This window comes from Canis lupus, chromosome 1, assembly GCF_048164855.1.
Source record: "Canis lupus baileyi chromosome 1, mCanLup2.hap1, whole genome shotgun sequence".
NCBI classification, from domain to species: Eukaryota; Metazoa; Chordata; class Mammalia; order Carnivora; family Canidae; genus Canis; species Canis lupus.
In genome coordinates this window covers 82,422,565-82,441,696 of record NC_132838.1, presented here as the reverse complement: position 1 = coordinate 82,441,696, position 19,132 = coordinate 82,422,565, and positions in this window count along the sequence as shown.

The window sequence follows — 19,132 nt, the reverse complement described above, 5'->3', positions numbered from 1 at the left end:
GCTGCAGCTAAGGTCACAGAAGTTGCTGCCTGTGTTCTCCTCTAGGATTTTGATGGATTCTTGTCTCACATTTAGGTCTTTCATCCACTTTGAGTTTATTTTTGTGTATGGTGCAAGAAAGTGGTCCAGTTTCATTCTTCTGCATGTAGCTGTTGTTTGGGAATAGTTCTATACATTATTTTTGTGAGAGATAAAGATAAAATACCAACTTTGGTAAATTAAATTGAATGAATATGGAATAAAAAGAATGGAACCCTATTTGTGACCATCATCACGTTACTATAATATGTTATAATAGTAACATAACTGAAAATATTATTTAGATAGTCACGCTATCCTCGTTGTTTAATACTTTGATTGCCACCCCTGCTTCAGACCAACAACACTGTGATTTCATTTGAGGTCAAATCCCTTGCAAGCACAATCGACTGAAGCAAATTTTCATTTCACCAAACCATAACATGTTCCTCCAAGCCTGTTCATGCCAACACAGATCATTTAAGGGTATAATTGTCTGCGACTGGCACTCATGCAAGCTGTAACATTTTCTACCAGCCATTGGGTAGTATCTGGAAAGCAAAGAAACAATTAGATGCTACTGAAAGACAACTGGATTTGAGAAGGAAGGAAATAGAAAGCAAGCCAGCTCTTTTCCACTTCAAACAGGGAGTGATGAGGTTACAATACTGGCCATCCTCCCCTCTTCCAAAAATGTGAGACGTTGGGGAAAGAGAAAACACTGACTTGACTAATAGTAGGATGAAAGCATTTGGAATCTTCTGTTTAGAGAATCCAAATAAAATTAAGAGAATTTCAAGTAAAGGGACTTGGGGTGCCTGTCTAGTTCAATCAATAGAGCATATGACTCTTGATCTCAGGGTTGTGATTTCAAGCCCCAGTCTGGGTGTTGAGCTTACTTAAAAAATAAATAATAAACAAACAGACAAATAAATAGAGGGACTTAAAAACCATCAAAACTTGGGTCACCTTAAGCATCTCTTTAAAAAAAAATTGGGGGGGGGGGTGGCCCCGGTGGCCCAGTGGTTTAGCGCCGCCTGCAGCCCAGGGCGTGATCCTAGAGACTCTGGATCGAGTCCCACGTCGGGCTCTCTGCATGGAGCCTGCTTCTCCCTCTGCCTGTGTCTCTGCCTCTCATTCTCTCTCTGTGTCTCTATGAATAAATAAATAAAATCTTTTTAAAAATGTTTATTTCTTTATTTGAGAAAGAAAGAGAACATGAAGGGCAGAGGAAGAGGGAGAAACTGACTCCCCGCTGAGCAGGGAGCCTGATGTGGGGCTCCATCCCAGGACCCTGGGATCATGACCTGAGCCGAAAGCAGACGTTTAACCAACTGAGTCACCCAGGCTACCCTAAGCATCTGACTCAAGCTTAGCTCACTTTTTTTTTTCTTTTTTTTTTAGATTTTATTTATTCATGAGAGACACAGAGACAGAGGCAGGGACAGAGGCAGAGGGAGAAGCAGGCTCCCTGTGGGGAGCCCAATGTGGGACTCGGTCCCAGAATCCAGGGATCATGACCTGAGCCAAAGGCAGATGCTCAACCACTAAGCCACCCAGGCATCCCGATTAGCTCACTTCTTGACTTCAGGGTTGTGCGTTCAAGCCCAGCATGGAGCCCACTAAAAAAAAAAGAAAAGAAAAAAGACACCACCAAAAATTAAGGGAGATGGAAAATGACAATGACATAAAATATCATGGAATTGGCAAATCAAGGAGAGATAGAAAATCAGAAGGTGAATGGAAGAAAAAGGAATGAAAGGAATAAGCTAGGAGAGGGAAAACAAGTCTTAAAAAAGTGACCAGAAGCATGTCAGAAAATATAAAGCTAAATTAAAAAACTGAAGCACAAATACATTATATTTATGTGCTCCTTTTCTCTAATAATTAAATAAATGCGAAATAATATAGTAATGATGCATCATTTTGCCTAACCCATTGGCAAAAATTTAAAAGATTATTAATATCCAGTTTGGGCAAGTAGGTGGGTAAACAGTGTCCTACACTTTTGATTTATTATTTTATTCATTTATAAATAAACTGTGTGAAGGTAATGGGGAAAACCTTATCAAAATATTCATACCTGTTGACTCAACGATTCCCTTTATTGCAGAGATGCTTATACAAGTATGAAAAGATACATGTTCAAGGATATTCCCTGCAGAATTATTGATGAATATGAAAAGTCAGGTGAGAAAAACTGTGGATGAGCAGGGCATTAGTTAAATAATTTATTGTATATCCCTATAGGGAAATACTATCTATAAATCTAAAAGCATTAGGAAAATCTTGTATTAATAGAACACTGAATATATATTAGGTGAAAATGCCTGTAGTATTAGCAGCTTTAATGTAGTAGTTATTATACTACTAAATAACCATAATAAAAAGGTAGTATTTATTGAAAATTTATTTTGCACGTTGTACTAAGTCTTTTATACGCATTGTCCCCTAATTTTTGCAAGAACTTAATTATGCAAGGAAATGTCTTTATCTGCATTTGACAAGTAAAAGACCTGACATTCAGAGAAATTAAATAATTTGATGCTATTTAGGGCCAAAACTAGGTCCTGAACCCAGAGAAGCTTGGTTCCTAAGTATAGACTTTTACTGTAGACTCCCAAAGTATAGTATGATCTGGCTGTTGTCATTACTGTTTTTAAGAAAAAAATACTCTAGTAAATACATACAGAAAAGAATACAGAGTATTCACTAGACTGTTCATATCTTTCATCTGCTGAGGAGGAAATTTTGAAGTTACATTACATTCTTTTTTATTTCTGCAATGTCTGTGCCTTTATAATAACATATATTGTTTTATAGTAAGAAGAAAATCAGTAAGATTAATAAATTGCTTGCTTTCTGAAAGTTAATTGCAAAACAGTATTATAAAATTATTGGAAATGTCTTTAAGCAGTATTCTCAGAACTTCCTAATCAAGGATTCCCCAATGCCAGTCCATGAGCTGAACACATCACAGCCACCTGAGGAGTATTTTATTGCATATACCTACTCCGTAGCCCCAAATGCCCCATCCTATCCAGTTCAGTATGTCTGAGACAGGGCTCTGGAATTTACATTTTTTAAAAGCTCCCCAGGTCATTCTGATACCCAGCCAGGTTTGGGAATCACTGTCTAAGAGAATGTGATTTATGTAGATCAAAAGAGAAAAGAGAGAAAGTGCACCATATGGTCTGTTAACTCTTTCTTTAATTTCATCTTAGACATGGCTGCATAGGGTGTTACTAAATCATTGGTATGCATAATGCAGCAGATACCTATGCCCGAAAATGTGCCAATAGCTTTGTACATTGAAATATGACAATAACTCATGGTTATCATGGACTAGAGGAAGGGAAGATGTTTCGAAGGTTTTGTAACTGAGTAATTAAACAGGGTGGCATTAGTGCACAGATAGGCATCTAGACGCACAGAGCATGGTACAGAGCGCAGAAACACACCCAAGCACATGTGGGGCCTTGGCCTATTGAAGAGATGGCCACAGATCCCTAAGGATGGATGCATGGGCAATGAGCTGTCCCCATGGGGGAAAATTCATGTGAACAATTAGCAGAATGCCAGGAGCTTATTGGGTATGCAGATTTCTTTTTAAAGAGTGGTAGCTTTTTTTTTCAATCTCAATCTCTCAAATTCCTCTCCTTCCCTAACTGCTTGCTTTCAAGTGATTTCCTCAGCCTCCTTCAAATGCCAGTGTTTCTCTGAGTTCTTTCCTTGGTCACCTGCAATTTTCGTCACACTGTGTGTCCTCCTGGGCCAGCACATCCATTCTCATGACTTTGACAAAGTCCACATCTCTTCTATCTGTTCTTTCCAGGGGAGGTTTCCGTCCAAAGCTGGTTTTTCTAATGCTTAACGGATCTGCGAGTCACCTTACACTTAACACACCAACTCGTTATCATCTGCCACTGCGGCTTCCACCGTAATCACAATCTCAGCTAGTAAAATTACCACCCAACAGGTCTCCCGAGGTAGAAAATTGTGAGTCGTCCTTAACTCTTGCCTTCTTCCCATCAAGGGATCACCAAGTCCTATAATTTACTCTTCAATATTATCTGTTGCCACCTCTCCATCCTATAACCTGTGCCTTAGTCCCAGTTCACAGCACGCTCATCTCTAAATTACCAGTCTCCTGTATAGTGTCCCCACTTCCCACTTTCAGTGTATTCATCATATTCCCATGGAAAGCAGTTTGGCTGAAAATTAAGTGGGGGGAAAAACCCATGCCTGCTATTGCCCTTCTAAAAGGTCTGGTAGCTTCTGCAGATATCTACCTAATGAAGTCCAGATCCCTTGCTTGGCAAGTGACAATAGCAGCAATATCGTACATTGAGAGTACCCATTTTATATATGAGCCAAATGAGGCTCCTAGAGGTTAAGAATCTTCCCCAAGGTGACAGAACTTGTAAGTGGCAGAGCTGGGATTTCTGCCTACATGGACTCCAACCCTCAGTCCATGCTCAATTCCATCTTTTCCTTGACTTAATCCCTCTGTCTGCAGATCTTTCTCCTCTAATAAGCTGTGAAATCCCCAAAGACAGGAAAAATGTCTTATTCATCTCTGCATCCCCAGTATCTAACACTGTAACTGGCACAGAATAGGTGCTTAGTATATGCTTGTTTAGAAAAAGTGTGAGAGGGATGGTGTAGAAATGGCTTTATCCTCCCCGTAGTAGGGATGTTCTAACCTGAACTCCATGAATGAGCTCAGGGAATGCATTTTTCTAGGATAACAGTCCATAAGGTGCATAAATCTCACAAAGCCTTCTGTGACCCCCAAATAAAAATGTTTGGAACTATTTCTCCAGAGGAGAACCAATGAGCAGATGTTACTGTGAAACCAGTTTCAGATCTCTGCAAAGAGGAAATTTATAACAAGGAGAGCTGTTTGAAAATAAAATCTTTACAGCAAAATGTCAAAAGCTCCGGATCAGTGGAAGCAATCAAGCAAAGGGCAGATAAACATGTCTAAAGATATAGAAAAAGGAATCCATAGTCTGGGGGTCTGGAAGCTACCCTAGGAAAATTTCCACACTCCACCTCTGTGATTCTGTGATTCTAAGATGCAGTCCAAACCACATTTATCTTTTCTTCTTTAACTTCGCAAAGTTTTTTTTTTTAAGATTTTATTTATTTATTCACAGAGAGAGAGGCAGAGATATAGGCAGAGGGAGGAACAGGCTCCCTGCAGGGAGCCCGATGCAGAACTCCATTTCAGGTCCCCAGGATCACGACCTGAGCTTGAAGGCAGATGCTCGACCACTGAGCCACCCAGATGCCCCTTTCACAAAGATTTGATTACTTTTAGAAGCATCACGGCATCCTTCTCAGTTTATTAATTTCCAGTATTCACCTTAAATGATTATCTTTAGGTTTCTTTGCCTTTCTTAATAAAACTAAACAACTCACATGTAAATTCTGTCAACATCTGCAGGGACTAGGTAGTTCCTATTTTTCAAGTCTGATCTTCTTACTCATTATGAAGCCTGACTGCTCATTTGTCATATATCTTGCTTCATGGTTATTGAGATTTTAGTTTACATTATTTAAAACTTTGAAGCATGAAGTGCAAAAATAACTGTTCTGCAGACCTAATCCCCTCTAATGCATGAATGACTTTATTGAGTGTGGTTATCTTTTCTCCTCTAAGACATTTACTTATTCCGTAATCACTGCTGACATAACAAAAACTGAAAAATATTTACCTTGCCTCTCTTTAACAGATGATACAACGAAAGTCAGTTAAATGGCACGTAGGAGATCTTCTCAGTATCTTTTTCTTACATTTATCTCGTTCTTTGTATCTTCAAGTGATTGAAAGAATGCCATGAATTTTTAAAAGGATGGATGTGGGCAAATGTGGGGGTTATTCATAAAATAATAATAGTAAATGTCTACCATTTTGTTTATTCCCTGAAGTCATCGTTGTCTACTTAGAAACATTTTAAAAAGCATAGTCTTTCATGAGGAGCAGCCCTCAGAGTAAATAAGTAATCCTTTTTATTGATATATTTTAAAGTTCTGTATCCTTGTGTTATCAAGATTCCTTGTTCCACTGTTTCAAATAGTTGATCTTTCGTGACGACCCTTCCAAAATGATAAACCAGCTGTAAAATGGATTATTTCCTCGCTTTTCAGTGCCAGAAGTAGTACGTGAGGCAAGTGTAAATGACTTTCATTGTTTTTGTTGACACAAGTCAAAGAAAATCCTTGGAAAGAATATTAACTCTGAAGGTTAGATGGTGCCCACGCCTGGTCGATATTTGCTGCCATCTGCTGGTCAAAAGAGAAAGCTGCAAGGAATGGATAAAGGTGTAGAGGGAATTTGATCGGGAGTGTGCTGCGGCATTTTATGTAGGGTGGGAAGGGGTTAATTATCCAGAATGGTGCTTGTGAAAATACTGGCCACCCCAGCTTCTGAACCAGCCCCTTCTCACTGGCAGAGGGGAGATAAGGGCCAGGGGGCTGATGGGCTGCCTGTGCACAGGATATGACAATTTGCTCTGGTCCACGTATTTGGTCACTGACACCTTGATTTCAAACTCCTCCTCCTCCTTCAACTTCAATTGCAAAGCAATGAAATCCATTTCTTATTGCATGATGTAACATTTTCTAAAATGTTGCCCCCGGGGAAAACTGGCTTTTCTTCTTCTTTTTTAATATATATATTTTTAAGATTTTTTATTTATTTGGTGGGGGGATGGAGAGGCAGATAGAGAGGGAGAGAGAGAATCCCAAACAGACTCTACACTGAGCACAAAGCCCAACACAGGGCTCAACCTCATGACCCTGAGATCAGGACCTGAGCCAAAACCAAGAGTTAGACACCCAACCGACTTGCCACCCAGGTGCCCCAAAACTGGCTTTCTTCTTGATCAGAGATTTCAAATATGATTAGATACAGATTACAAAATTTAGATAGAATTTTATAAAAATGTGGGTTTTGATTTTAAAATAAGTAAAGTTCACATAAAAATCTGGATTGTCAGCTTCCCTTGGAAAATTGAAACATCAGACCATGTGGACTCCATTCCCATGTGGTTAGGGTAGGCTCTGGCTGTGTCTGTGAGAGGAGGACTCCTCTCCTGTTATTTCTCCATAGGAGCGCCGCGGTCAGAGGTCACCTATTAATCTTGCCATATATATATATTTTTTAAGTGGATATTTTTAACTTATGTGGGGCAGAGCCTACTGGTCGCCTACTCTTGCATCAGTTAGTAACTGATACCTATATTATCAGGCATCACATGGACCCAACTAAAAATTATATTTCCCTTATTTTCTTGCAGGGAGACAAGTATCAAAGTCTATGGGCTGGGCTTCTGGGACTATTTTTTTAAATGTATTTATCTTTTATTTATTTTTTTTAAAGATTTTATTTATTTATTCATGAGAGACAGAGAGAGAGAGAGAGAGAGAGAGAGAGGCAGAGACACAGACAGAGGGAGAAGCAGGCTCCATGCAGGGAGTCCGATGTGGGACTTGATCCCTGGTCTCCAGGATCAGGCTCTGGGCGGAAGGTGGCGCTAAACCGCTGAGCCACCTGGGCTGCCCTTAAAATTTTTTTTAAATATTTATTTTATTTATTTATTTCAGCGAGAGCACGAGTGGGAGACGGAGGGGCTCTGAGGGAGAGGGAGAGAGAATCACAAGCTCGAGATCATGACCTGAGCTGAAACCTGGAGTTGAACACTTAACCAACTAAACCACTCAGGCATCCCTAGGAATATTTTTTAAAAATGTCTGACTCAGCCACAAGAAAATTACTTTTTCTGCCCTTCCATCCTCCTATTTTCTGCCTGAAGACAAGATGGCAGGAGCTCCCACAGCTAGCTTGGATCCTGAGCAAAAATGAGGTTGGGGGTCAGGAGCTCAACATGATGAAAAAAGAACAAACTCAAACCTCTGATAACCATGGAGCTACCTACCATTCCAGCCCTGGACAGTCCCCAGTAGAATTCTTTCAGTTGAGAAGAAAATCAAACTATATCTTGTTGAAGCCACTTGTTTGAGTTTCCAGGTAAGAGCAGCTAAACCTGATATATCATATCTTTAACAAAACTAGGACAATGAGAGAGGGACTGAGAAGGCTGTGTGTTTCAAGAAATAGAGGAGGTTGCACCAACTCTGCGGTACTAGATCTTCTAACACTTGTAGCTCAGGTTTCTAATCAGCTGGGTTTACGACACAATTAACAGGAGGGGTATGAAAATTAGCTCTCTGAAATTCTGCCCAGTGAATGCCTTTTGCTCCTTTTGTTCAGGTGCTGTCTAGGTCAGTTTTCCTGGAAAACTCCATGCAGGAAGTTTACAGAGAGTGCTCCCAAGAGGGAGGAAGGGAAAGGGAGGGAAGAGAATGGATTAGAAAGAGAAGCCCAGCTGCAGGGCAGTTCCAACAGCTGATCCCCTGAAAGGTTCTGGAGCTGAGACAGCCTTGCCTATGTTGCACTGCAGCTGGACAAGGGGGCTGAGCCTTTGACTTCCCGCATCAGCCAGTCACTGGATGTGAGCTGCCCCTGGAGAGGAGGCATGCACGTGCAGGAGGAAGTGCTCTCCTGCACACTGGCAGTGCTCAGGGTGCGTGCAGTTCGGCTGTGAACCATCTGGGAGGATCAGAAGTTGCAGGAATGAATGAATGAGTCTTGGTCCTGAGAGGAAGCAGAAAGGTCCCTTCCAGCATCCTCCTAGTCAATTATGTATTAGGGCATAATTCATGGATTTTAAGTGTTACATCAGCCTCACTGATCAAATCAGCCTCATAATCAAAAATGATTATTTTCATTTCCCAGTGAATTGGGACTACCTTTGTTGTGTACTTTTGGATCAAAGATAAGGCAGGCTTACACCATTACTAGGATTAGTGGCTGTGAATCGTCAAGCTGAGTAATAATTCAGTGTGCTCTGCCCTTTTAGGTGAAGAGAATATTACCTGTAAAGAGTCAATGAGCAAAACTTATTCAAAGTACTGTATTTAGAGGGGCAGATGTTCAGGGCAGATAGATACCCATCATGAAAAGTAGCTGGGGACCAAGGAGCAGATCTTTGCTCAGGGCAGGTGCCTCTCAGTTGCCTCCCTGAAGTTTCCATAAGACCTTCCTAATCCCTGACAAGTCCCTTACCTCCCATCAATGATGGCTGGCATGGCACCCTCTGGCTTTCCTTGCAAAGCTCTCAGCTGCTCTGTGGACCTGCTGCCCTAATGATTCTGATATCAAGATAAAAATCACTATTGAAGTAGCTTGTTTTTTAAGCAAGGTGAGCTTGCCCACCATATGGGTGTTAATTACAGATCCATGTTAGTTCATTGACTTAAAAGGAGGGCAATTGAACGTATCCGTGGTTTCCACTGATCCCACAGCAATGCTCTTTAATTGCTTGCATAGACTAATGGCTTCTGTAATGCTGAAAATAAACCTTTAAAGTAGGTCATTTGGGAAAATAGAAATTTAAAGATTGAAGAGGAAATTGCGGTTGAGTTCATAGCAATTAAGTACACAGTTTCATAAACAGTATTGAAAAGGGTAATTTCAAAAGTATTCATATATTAAAATATGTATGTACACACTGTACACATATAATTTAATCCTTTACCAAGATTGGGCTCTAGTAAGACTGAAAAATAAGCTCGGTTAAATAGAGTTCCTTTATACGAACCGGATGCAAACACTTTCTCAGATTTACATGACGTTGAATGAAATTCTTGACCAAGAAAATGTCTAGATTGGTTGAGATTTGTTAAAATCATTATAACTCTGACCGCATGTTTTATCTTTATTGGTCCTTTTAAGGTACACATACAGCAATGTGTAAAAAGTTAAATGTGCAAGGATTTCTGATTTTATGTCAATTGCACGTCTCTTCTGCCTAAGTGTAGTCAGGATAATATACTTCATAGAATTGAGTGAAAATGCTCCCGAAGAATAGGGACTCTGCTTTGTATACTCAGCACCCAGAATGTTTCTCCTGCATAATTGTAGGCAGCAACATATATTTGTTGTATGAATAATGCATAGATGGTGAAATCAGCTACCTGGGGACCAATTCACCTTGATACCTCATAGGGCTGACATCATAGGAGTGGCTATGAAGGCATAAAGCCAGGATGGCTAATGAGATGACTGAATAAAAGGCAGAATCTAAGGGAGTGAAACGAGCCCTAGGAAAGCTCATCATGTAGGGAAGGTTTTCTTTCTTCAGAGATAAAAGCCTTGGCCCTTGAGTATTTCTGAGAGATATATTCACCAAGCCAGATTAAATGAAGTCATTTGATCTAAAGGTGCCTGAGTTGGCTCAGTTAATCTGATCCTCAAGATAGAGCCTACTTTTCTTTTTCTCTTAAGGCCCTGACTTTTACATCCAAAATGATTTCTTAACATTGAAGGCAGGTTTCTCCCCGGGTGGAATCTCTCATCAGTGGAATCTTGGTGTATCCTTTTGTGCTTCTTTCAGTGGGGATCAATCCCTTCCTGCCATTCTAGCTACATTAGCTGTGTTTGATCCCTGTAATGTTGAAGAATGCCCAGTTCTGGCCAAATATCTTGTGAGAAAAATGCTATGGCAGAGATCCTTATTTATTTCTGTCTCTATAACCCAAGTCCACCCACATGTCCTTCTCTGGAGCCTTCCTGATTCCCCCAAGGAGTCATAGGTACTCCTTCTTCTAGGCTTCTGTTACACTTTGAGCATGCATCCATCATGGCCATGAACATGTTGTGACATAACTGGTTGTATGTCTTCGCCCTATAGATTCAGAGCTCCTTGAAGGAAGAAGGTGTCTCTATAATAATAGAGATTGGTAAATATTGGTAATATTCATTAAAAGTAGAGATTAGGGGGCACCTAGGTGGCTTAGTGGTTGAGCATCTGCCTTCGGCTCAGGTCGTGATCCCAGGGCCCTGGGATGAGTCCCACACTGGGCTCTTCGCAAGGCGCCTGCTGCTCCCTCTGCCTATGTCTCTGCCTCTCTGTGTCTCTCATGAATAAATAAATAAAATCTAAAAAAAAGTAGAGATTAGTAGAGTTTGCTGGCTCTCTGGAAGATTTGTGGACTTCAATATACTTGCCAGGAGTAGAGGGAAGATTGGACATGTCCAACTTATCCTTAGGGGAATATATGTTAACTAACATTTATAGAAGTCAATAAAACTTTTTTCCACTGAAACACTTCACTGTTCTCTTCCAGATGATCTATCTTCACTCTGCTGTACAACCCACATTTCATTACAGTATCATATGGCTCAACTTAATAGTATCAGGGAAGATAGAATGTATAAACCCATCAATGCATCTAACAGCTCCAGAAGTATCATTGAATCTTTTCACAAGCTTTGGCATCTTCTGACATATAGAACCTTCCCCTCAGAACCAAAACGTTTTGGCTTGTTTGGGTGGCTCAGGCAGTTGGGTGTCTAACTCTTGGTTTTGGCTTAAGGCATGATCTCATAGGTGGTCTTGAGATCATGTCCTGCATCAGGTCCACTCATTGGGGAGTCTGCTTGAAGAGTCTCTCCCTCTAATCCTCCTCCCACATGTGCTCTCGGGTTTTCTCTCTCTCTCTCTCAAATAAATAAAAGAATCCTAAGAAAAAAAGGAGCTGAAAAGTTTCCATGTAACTCCGGTTTCCTCATAATCTTTGCACCAAAAATGTCACTTGGGTTTCCTCCTTTATGTAAAATATCAGTAGGTAATCTTTACAAGGGGAAAAGATGAAGGTAAAATGTTCTAAAACAAAGAAAAATACAGATGATCACTTGGTGGATTAGGAGATAGGCAACTTGGTGATGTCAGAAGATACTTGGTGGATTAGGAGATAGGCAACTTGGTGATGTCAGAAGATGAATACCGTTCCTAATCTGGTGAACGCAGGTGGGAAAAATACTAATTAATATTGTGCATATTAAAATAAGACATTGTAAAAAACAAAAGAATGAAAAATGTATATGTACATGCATGGATGTGTATATTTCGATTTTCTGTTTATAACTTTTGACAATTATCATTTGTTTTACAATGAAGTAAACTATCAAAATGAAGTGTACTATCAATAAAAAGGAAAAGAAAGAAGGAAGAAGAAAAAAGAAAGGATCTCTTTGTTTAGAAAAAATTAACCACTCGTTTGTGTTTAACAGAAAGAAGAAAAGATCTTGTTTTTTAAATAAAATTAACCATTCATTTGTGTTTAATGGAACAGAGCAGCTGCTAGGACCCATTGAGAGAAAACACTGTCAGCAATTCCACTGACCTCCCTGAAGTGAGCAAGTTGATAGTGGCAAAGTCAAACATGGTAATATCAAGTTCCTGGCTCAGTCATGTATCTCAAAGACGTATTCCTGTCACCAGAAATTACATCCTGCAGACAATAGCAGGCAAGGCGAGGGACAGGAGACAAGGATCAATATGAGTAACTCTGGCAAACAAATTCACTTCAGAAAGCTGGAGCCACCCAGGATCCTGCTGTGGTCAGAGAGGCACTGATGTGCTGGGATACAAGGATTTAGCAGGAGAGAGGGCTCTATTGTCATTATAACCTACATCCTTTGGGCTGTATTCATACTCCAGGAAGGGGAAATATGAAGACATCTGAGTTACATGTGTAAATCTGTTAGAGAAATCAGAAACCTATTTGACTGCTGTATTTCATTTGGTGGTTTTCTGAAATATATCCAACATTTTGAAAACTAAATCATGACTACAAGGACTTTATTAAAGAATCCACGATAAGATACGATGATCATCTTTTAAATTGTAGTGCTCTACTTAAAAAGATAGAAGGTTTAGAAAGATGGAAGCATAGCACACTCTCCTGGCTCATGTGTGTATCAGAACAATATAAATAAGCTCCAGTTACTTGTTTCTTAAAGATTTTTTTCTCTTTTTTTTCTCTTTCATTTTTACAGTTCATTTTCCTGACTACGAAACAAATATATGCCAATTGAAATAAATTTATTTATTTCAAACAAACAAACAAACAAACACCTGGAGACAACCATAGTACAAATCCTCCCAGACTACTTTCTATGCAAATGCTTAGAGAGTGCAATAAACATGTCTAAAGTACTTGGCATAAAGCAAGTATTTTGTTTTTGTTTTTGTTTTTTAAAGCTATTACTATGACAATCTTTTTCTACCAGGTGTTTTAACTCAACAATGGGGCACCTGAGTGCCTCAATCAGTTAAACCTCTGACTCTTGATTTCAGTTCAGGTCAATATCTCAGGGTCCTGAGATGGAGTCCTCTATGGGGCTCTGCACTCAGCATGGAGTCTGCTTTAGGATTCTCTCCCTCTCCCTCTGCCTCTCCCCCTTCTCATGTTCTCTTTCTATCTCAAATAAGTAAGCAAACAAAAAAAAAAGTGTATCCTAAATACATTTCCTTTCAAAATTTATATGATTTTTGAATGGATTCAATTTATATAATATCCCCTATTAATGAATAACAAACACTATTTCCTACTTTTTTGTATGATAAACTTTGCAGTAAACATCCTTATTCTTATAGACGTGTATATATGCCCCCCCTTTTTTTCTAGAATTCTTATAGACTTACATATAAACTTCTATTCCAGCTGTTTAATTTCTGGCTTGTTGCTAGAATTTTCTGTGCATTAGTTTCTTCACCTGTAATAATTGATAATTAACATCTGTTAACAGAGTTGTTCTAAGGATTAAATCTTATTATGTTTGTAAAATGCTTGCTACACTGCCTGGCTCAGAGGTAAACTTCAATAAATGGTATATTTTATTTAGAATAATTTACTAAAAGTGGACTGTTTTGATTCAATGTTAAGCACAATTTATTTATTTTTTATTTTTAGACTTTATTTATTTATTCATGAGAGACCCAGAGAGAGGCAGAGACATAGGCAGAGGAAGAAGCAGCTCCCCAAGGGGATGTCTGCTCAACCACTGAGTCACCCAGGTGCCTCTGGTAAGCACAATATAAAGACTTGTGATATATACCTTGTCAACTGACTGTCCAGAAAGATTATACCAATTTCCACTACTATCACTGATGTCAAGGCTGACGATTCACCATTTCCTTCAGAATGTGGCTACTATCAATATTTTTTATGTCTGTCGATTTCTATAGGTGAGAAGTGTTTTCTTGTTTTTATTTGTATTTGTTTTGTTACTTGAAAACTTGAACACTTTCTCATATATTTATTAAGAATTTATATCTCTCCTGTCATGTATTGTCTATTTAAATCATTTACATGCGTTTCTGCTGGAGAGTTCTTTTAAATTTATAAGATTATATTGAATATTAACATCATGATGTTGGGACACCTGGGTGGCTCAGCGGTTGAGCGTCTGCCTTTGGCTCAGGGCGTGATCTCGGGATCCAGGATAGAGTCCCACATTGGGCTCCTTGCATGGAGCCTGTTTCTCCCTCTGCCTGTGTCTCTGTCTCTCTCTCATTGTCTCTCATGAATAAATAAATAAAATCTTTAAAAAAAAATAACATCATGATGTTGAAAATCCTTTCCTCACTTCATCATTTGTCTTTAAATTTCCTTGGAATATTTGGCTTCAGTGCTATGCTTAGAAAATCTTCCCAATATACCAAGTATATTATTCATCTGCATATATGTCTATGTACAGACATAGATATATATAATCAATTTTCTGTTATTATGTAGATCTTCTGAATCTTTATTCCTGAGAGAAATATATTAAAAATTCTATTTAATGAAATGTCACCTTCTACAATATCTCAAATAGCATATGTATTATGATTCTATGTGGTTTGGTGCATAAAGTGATATAATTGTTCTATCTTCTTTGTAGATTGTACTTTTTATCAACATAAACATTTCTCTTTCTCGTAATAATTCTTTTTGGCCTAAATCCTAGTTTATTTTACATTAATGTTAGCATCTTGAATTTTTCTTGCCAAATTTTCTTATGTTAACTCTGCCTTTAATAGCAATCTTTTTGTGTTTTTTCTTTTAGAGGCATATCTTATGATTTTATATATATATCTATTGGGTTGTTTGACTCAGTCTGTGTCTAACAAGAAAGGAATTAACCCATTCACATTTAGTATAATGACCAATATTTTACTTTTATTCTTCCTATACTACTTTATATTTTGGCTTAGTACACTTTATTGCCTTATTCTTTAAAAAAATACTAATTTTCTTTGGTATATTGATCATTTGATTCTTTAAAAATCATCCAAAAGCAAAACATAGTTTACAGTAGCTGTTTCACAAACAATTGTTAACTTAGAGAAGTGGTTTTCAACTGGGGGTGATTTTACTCTTAATGGGACATATAGCAATGTCTTGAAACATTGGGTAGAGGCCAGGCATGCTGGTAAACATTCTATAGCGCACAGGGAATCCCCTCCAATATCCAGCCCAACTGTTAATGTTAGATTTAGGTTGATAAACCTTGGCTTGGAGCTAATAACTTTGTTATTTGTTTTAGAGACAGAGAGCACGTGAATTTGAGAGCAAGAGGGAGGGGCAGAGGGAGAGGGAGAGAGACAATCATAAGCAGGTTCCATGCCCAGCATGGAACCCAACATGGGGCTTGATCTCATGACCCTGAGATAATGACCTAAGCCAAAATCAAAGGTCAGACACTTAACCAACTGAGCCATTCAGGTGCCCCAAGAAGCTAATAATTTCATAACCCGAAGCCATATATTTTATTTACCTTGGGTTAGGGGGTAAAAAAATTCTTAAATGAGACATTTAATGAGTATTTTATTACTTATAAAAGAAAAGTGTAGGTGACAATTTGGTAATATCTCTTTTTCAAAAAATTTTCAGACTAAAATATTGTAGCCATACCACAGAACTTTGGTACCTTGCTACTCATTCATCTTCATTTAAAATCTAGTTCAAAATGATCCCTTGCTTACAAGGTATACCTTGTGCCTACTTCTATGGGGAGGTAGGATGGCTTTCTTAAATTTCCTTGTTAGACTACTCAGTGATCATAAAAAGAAGCCAGTCACAACTCCATTCCATTAAGTTCATTATTATAGCATTTTACTGTGCACTTAAAATAGTTACATTTAAAATACTTGGTAGGGGTGCCTGGTTAGCTCAGTCAGTAGAAAGCACAACTCTTGATCTTGAGGTTGTTAAGTTTGAGTCCTACATTGAGGATACAAAGATAGACCATCAGAAAAGCTATTAGTTAAGTCATAATATAATATATGGCCTCACCCGATTCACTTATGCAACTTGCCAGGCACAGTAGTGCTGTGTGCTAGGGATGTAGCAATGAAGAAAACATAGAAAAGGCTTGTACCCAAGGAGTTTATAGTATAAGGAGGCTGTATGAGTTAGTTATTGCTACATAACAAACCACCCACAAATACCTTTAAAAAACCAATCATAGTTAGAATTTCCAAAACATAGGCTGAAAGGCAGCATAACTAAGTCAGTTGGGGCAACTGGGGAAACCCTGCTGACAAGACACTGTCCCATGTATTGTCCATCCTCTGCTAGCTCACTCTAGGTGTGTTCTTATTGCCTCAAGGGAGAAAGCAAGCTCAATTGAGCCAGTGTCGTTCCAACTCTGCTTACATCTCATCTGCTCATATCTCACTGGCTTAAGTAAGTCACACCACAGAATGTGGTATCAAACAGCAGAATCCTACCCAGTTAAATGACAAGCTACAGAGATGGGTAAAATAATGGAGCCAATGTTGAAATTATTACAAAGGGGCGCCTGGGTGGCTCAGTGGTTCAGCATCTGCCTTTGGCTCAGGTCATGATCCCGGGGTCCTGGGATCGAGCCCCACATCAGGCTCCCAGCTCTGCGGAGAGCCTGCTTCTCTCTCTCCATCTGCCTACCACTACCTCTGCTTGTGCTCTCCTTCTCTCTCTCTCTCTCTCTCTCTCTCTCTCTCTCTGTCAAATAAATAAATAAAATATTTTTTTAAAAAAAGAAATTCTTGGGCAGCCCGGGTGGCTCAGCGGTTTAGGGCTGCCTTCGACCCAGGGCCTGATCCTGGAGACCCGGGATTGAGTCCCGCATTGGGCTCCTTGCATGGAGCCTGCTTCTCCCTCTGCCTGTGTCTCTTCCTCAGTCTCTCTCTCTCTCTCTCTCTCTCTCGATGTGGCTCTCATGAATAAATAAATAAAATATTTTTTTAAAAAAATACAAAATCTGTAAAAAAAGAAATTATTATGGTGAGAGATATAAATACATATTATAAGAGCTAACGTTAAGTACCATAAGGGAAATAACAGGATATGGAAATAATGTCACAGAATAGAGGTAGGGCCAGAGGAATGGTGCTATTTTTGATAGGGTGGTCATTGAAAGCCTCTTTGATGAGGAGGTTTTTGAAGAGAGACTTTCATGTGAGGAGGAATCATTTAGGGAATTTGAGGAGTAGATGCTAAAAGGTACAGAACAGAAAAATAATGGAATAAGGGAATAAACAAAAGTGAAAAATTTTCATCCAGTAACATAAAATTACAGCCAATTAAATATCTTTTAAAAAGATATAAATCTGCATGAAAAGTAAGAAACCCCTGAGTATGTAATAATACTTAAGTGAGACAAAAATCAATTCAGTAGTTAAAATGTCATAAATGAATTATTGATTTTGATATTTAATCTTAAGTTTAGTTGAAAATATGTTTAGGATTTATTTTAGAAAATAAAGGAGTGGATTTGTAATCATTATTATTTAAAAGATAATTTGTATAAAAAATTTGACCAAATTTGAAGACCCAATTGGAAGGATCCTAAGTCAAAAACTCCACTAGATGGTGCTCTTTCAACTTCCTTTGAGGGAAAACCAAAGTTTGAATTGGTAGCCAAGGCTTGACTCAGCTAATTTAACATTAACAAAACCAAATTAGTTCATCTGACTCAGAATTTCCTTGGCTATAAAAAGCACAGTGTATAATCTAAGAACAGTATAAATGTGATAACTAATAGACGGAGACTACTTTTATTACTAGTAGAAAAATACCATGATTACTTTCAAGGAAGAGATTCTGGGAATATTGTGTTGTGTTCTTTGGGAAATAAGGTCATATAAAATGTGAACATTGGCAAACTTTAGACCTTATCAGGTTTTACTTAATAAGCAATTGTTGAACTAAACAAAGTATTTTAAATAAAAACACACTTCTGGTATACATGAGTATAAATGTGCCAGCAGTCCTTTTTGTTGTTGTTATTAAAAATCTATCCTCCATCTGTGATACTACATGTGAAACATATATATATATATATATCTACATATATATAACATGAATTATATATATAATGTGAATTGTGTGTGTACTGTGAAGTATATATAGTATGAAGTGTACATATAATGTGAATTATATATGTGTATATATAAAGTACATAAGCTATCTCCACATGACATGGACAATATTATTATTAAAATTCTGGTGCATACTACAACTTCTACATCACATCTGTCTATGCGGATACGTATGTAGACTGGGGAGCAAGGGGTTTGTTTTCTTGTGGCCCCACATACACGCCTGTGGTATGTTGTCAAGACTTAGAGAAGTACATAGATTTAGAAAATTGTTTTAGAAATAATTTGCTAAAAATCTACTTATAGATTAGCATATTTCCAGGCAAGTCGTTGTTAAATAAAGACAAACTGTGATTAAGGCAACCAGAAAATAGAATATGTGGAGGTGACTGTTTGGTTTATTTATAGATCAGTTTAGATTCTTACCAGGAATGTTGTTAGATTGTGATAATAAAAGCATATACTAGAACAAGAAGGGTTTAAATACTGCAAAGTTACAAAAATTAATGTGGATGTGTATTGCGTTAATTAATAAACCCTCACTGAAAATGAATTTTATTTTAATATTGAATTAATATTTTAATATTTAATATTTTAATATTGAATATTGTTATGTGCATTTAAGAATTTGATAGGTGTGGGCATGAACTTAATTTTCTAAATTAAGCATACTATTGGTAAACATAATGTTCAAATATTCTAGTGAAACTTTGGTGATTAAAATCAACTTTTTAAGTGACTGGTTTGGTATCTCTTGGTAGGTAAAACAAAAGACCTTTCAAATATTCACTAAACAGCTAAGTTTGGTTGTGTTTTCTCACTGTTTATCTTTTTTGACAACTCTACAG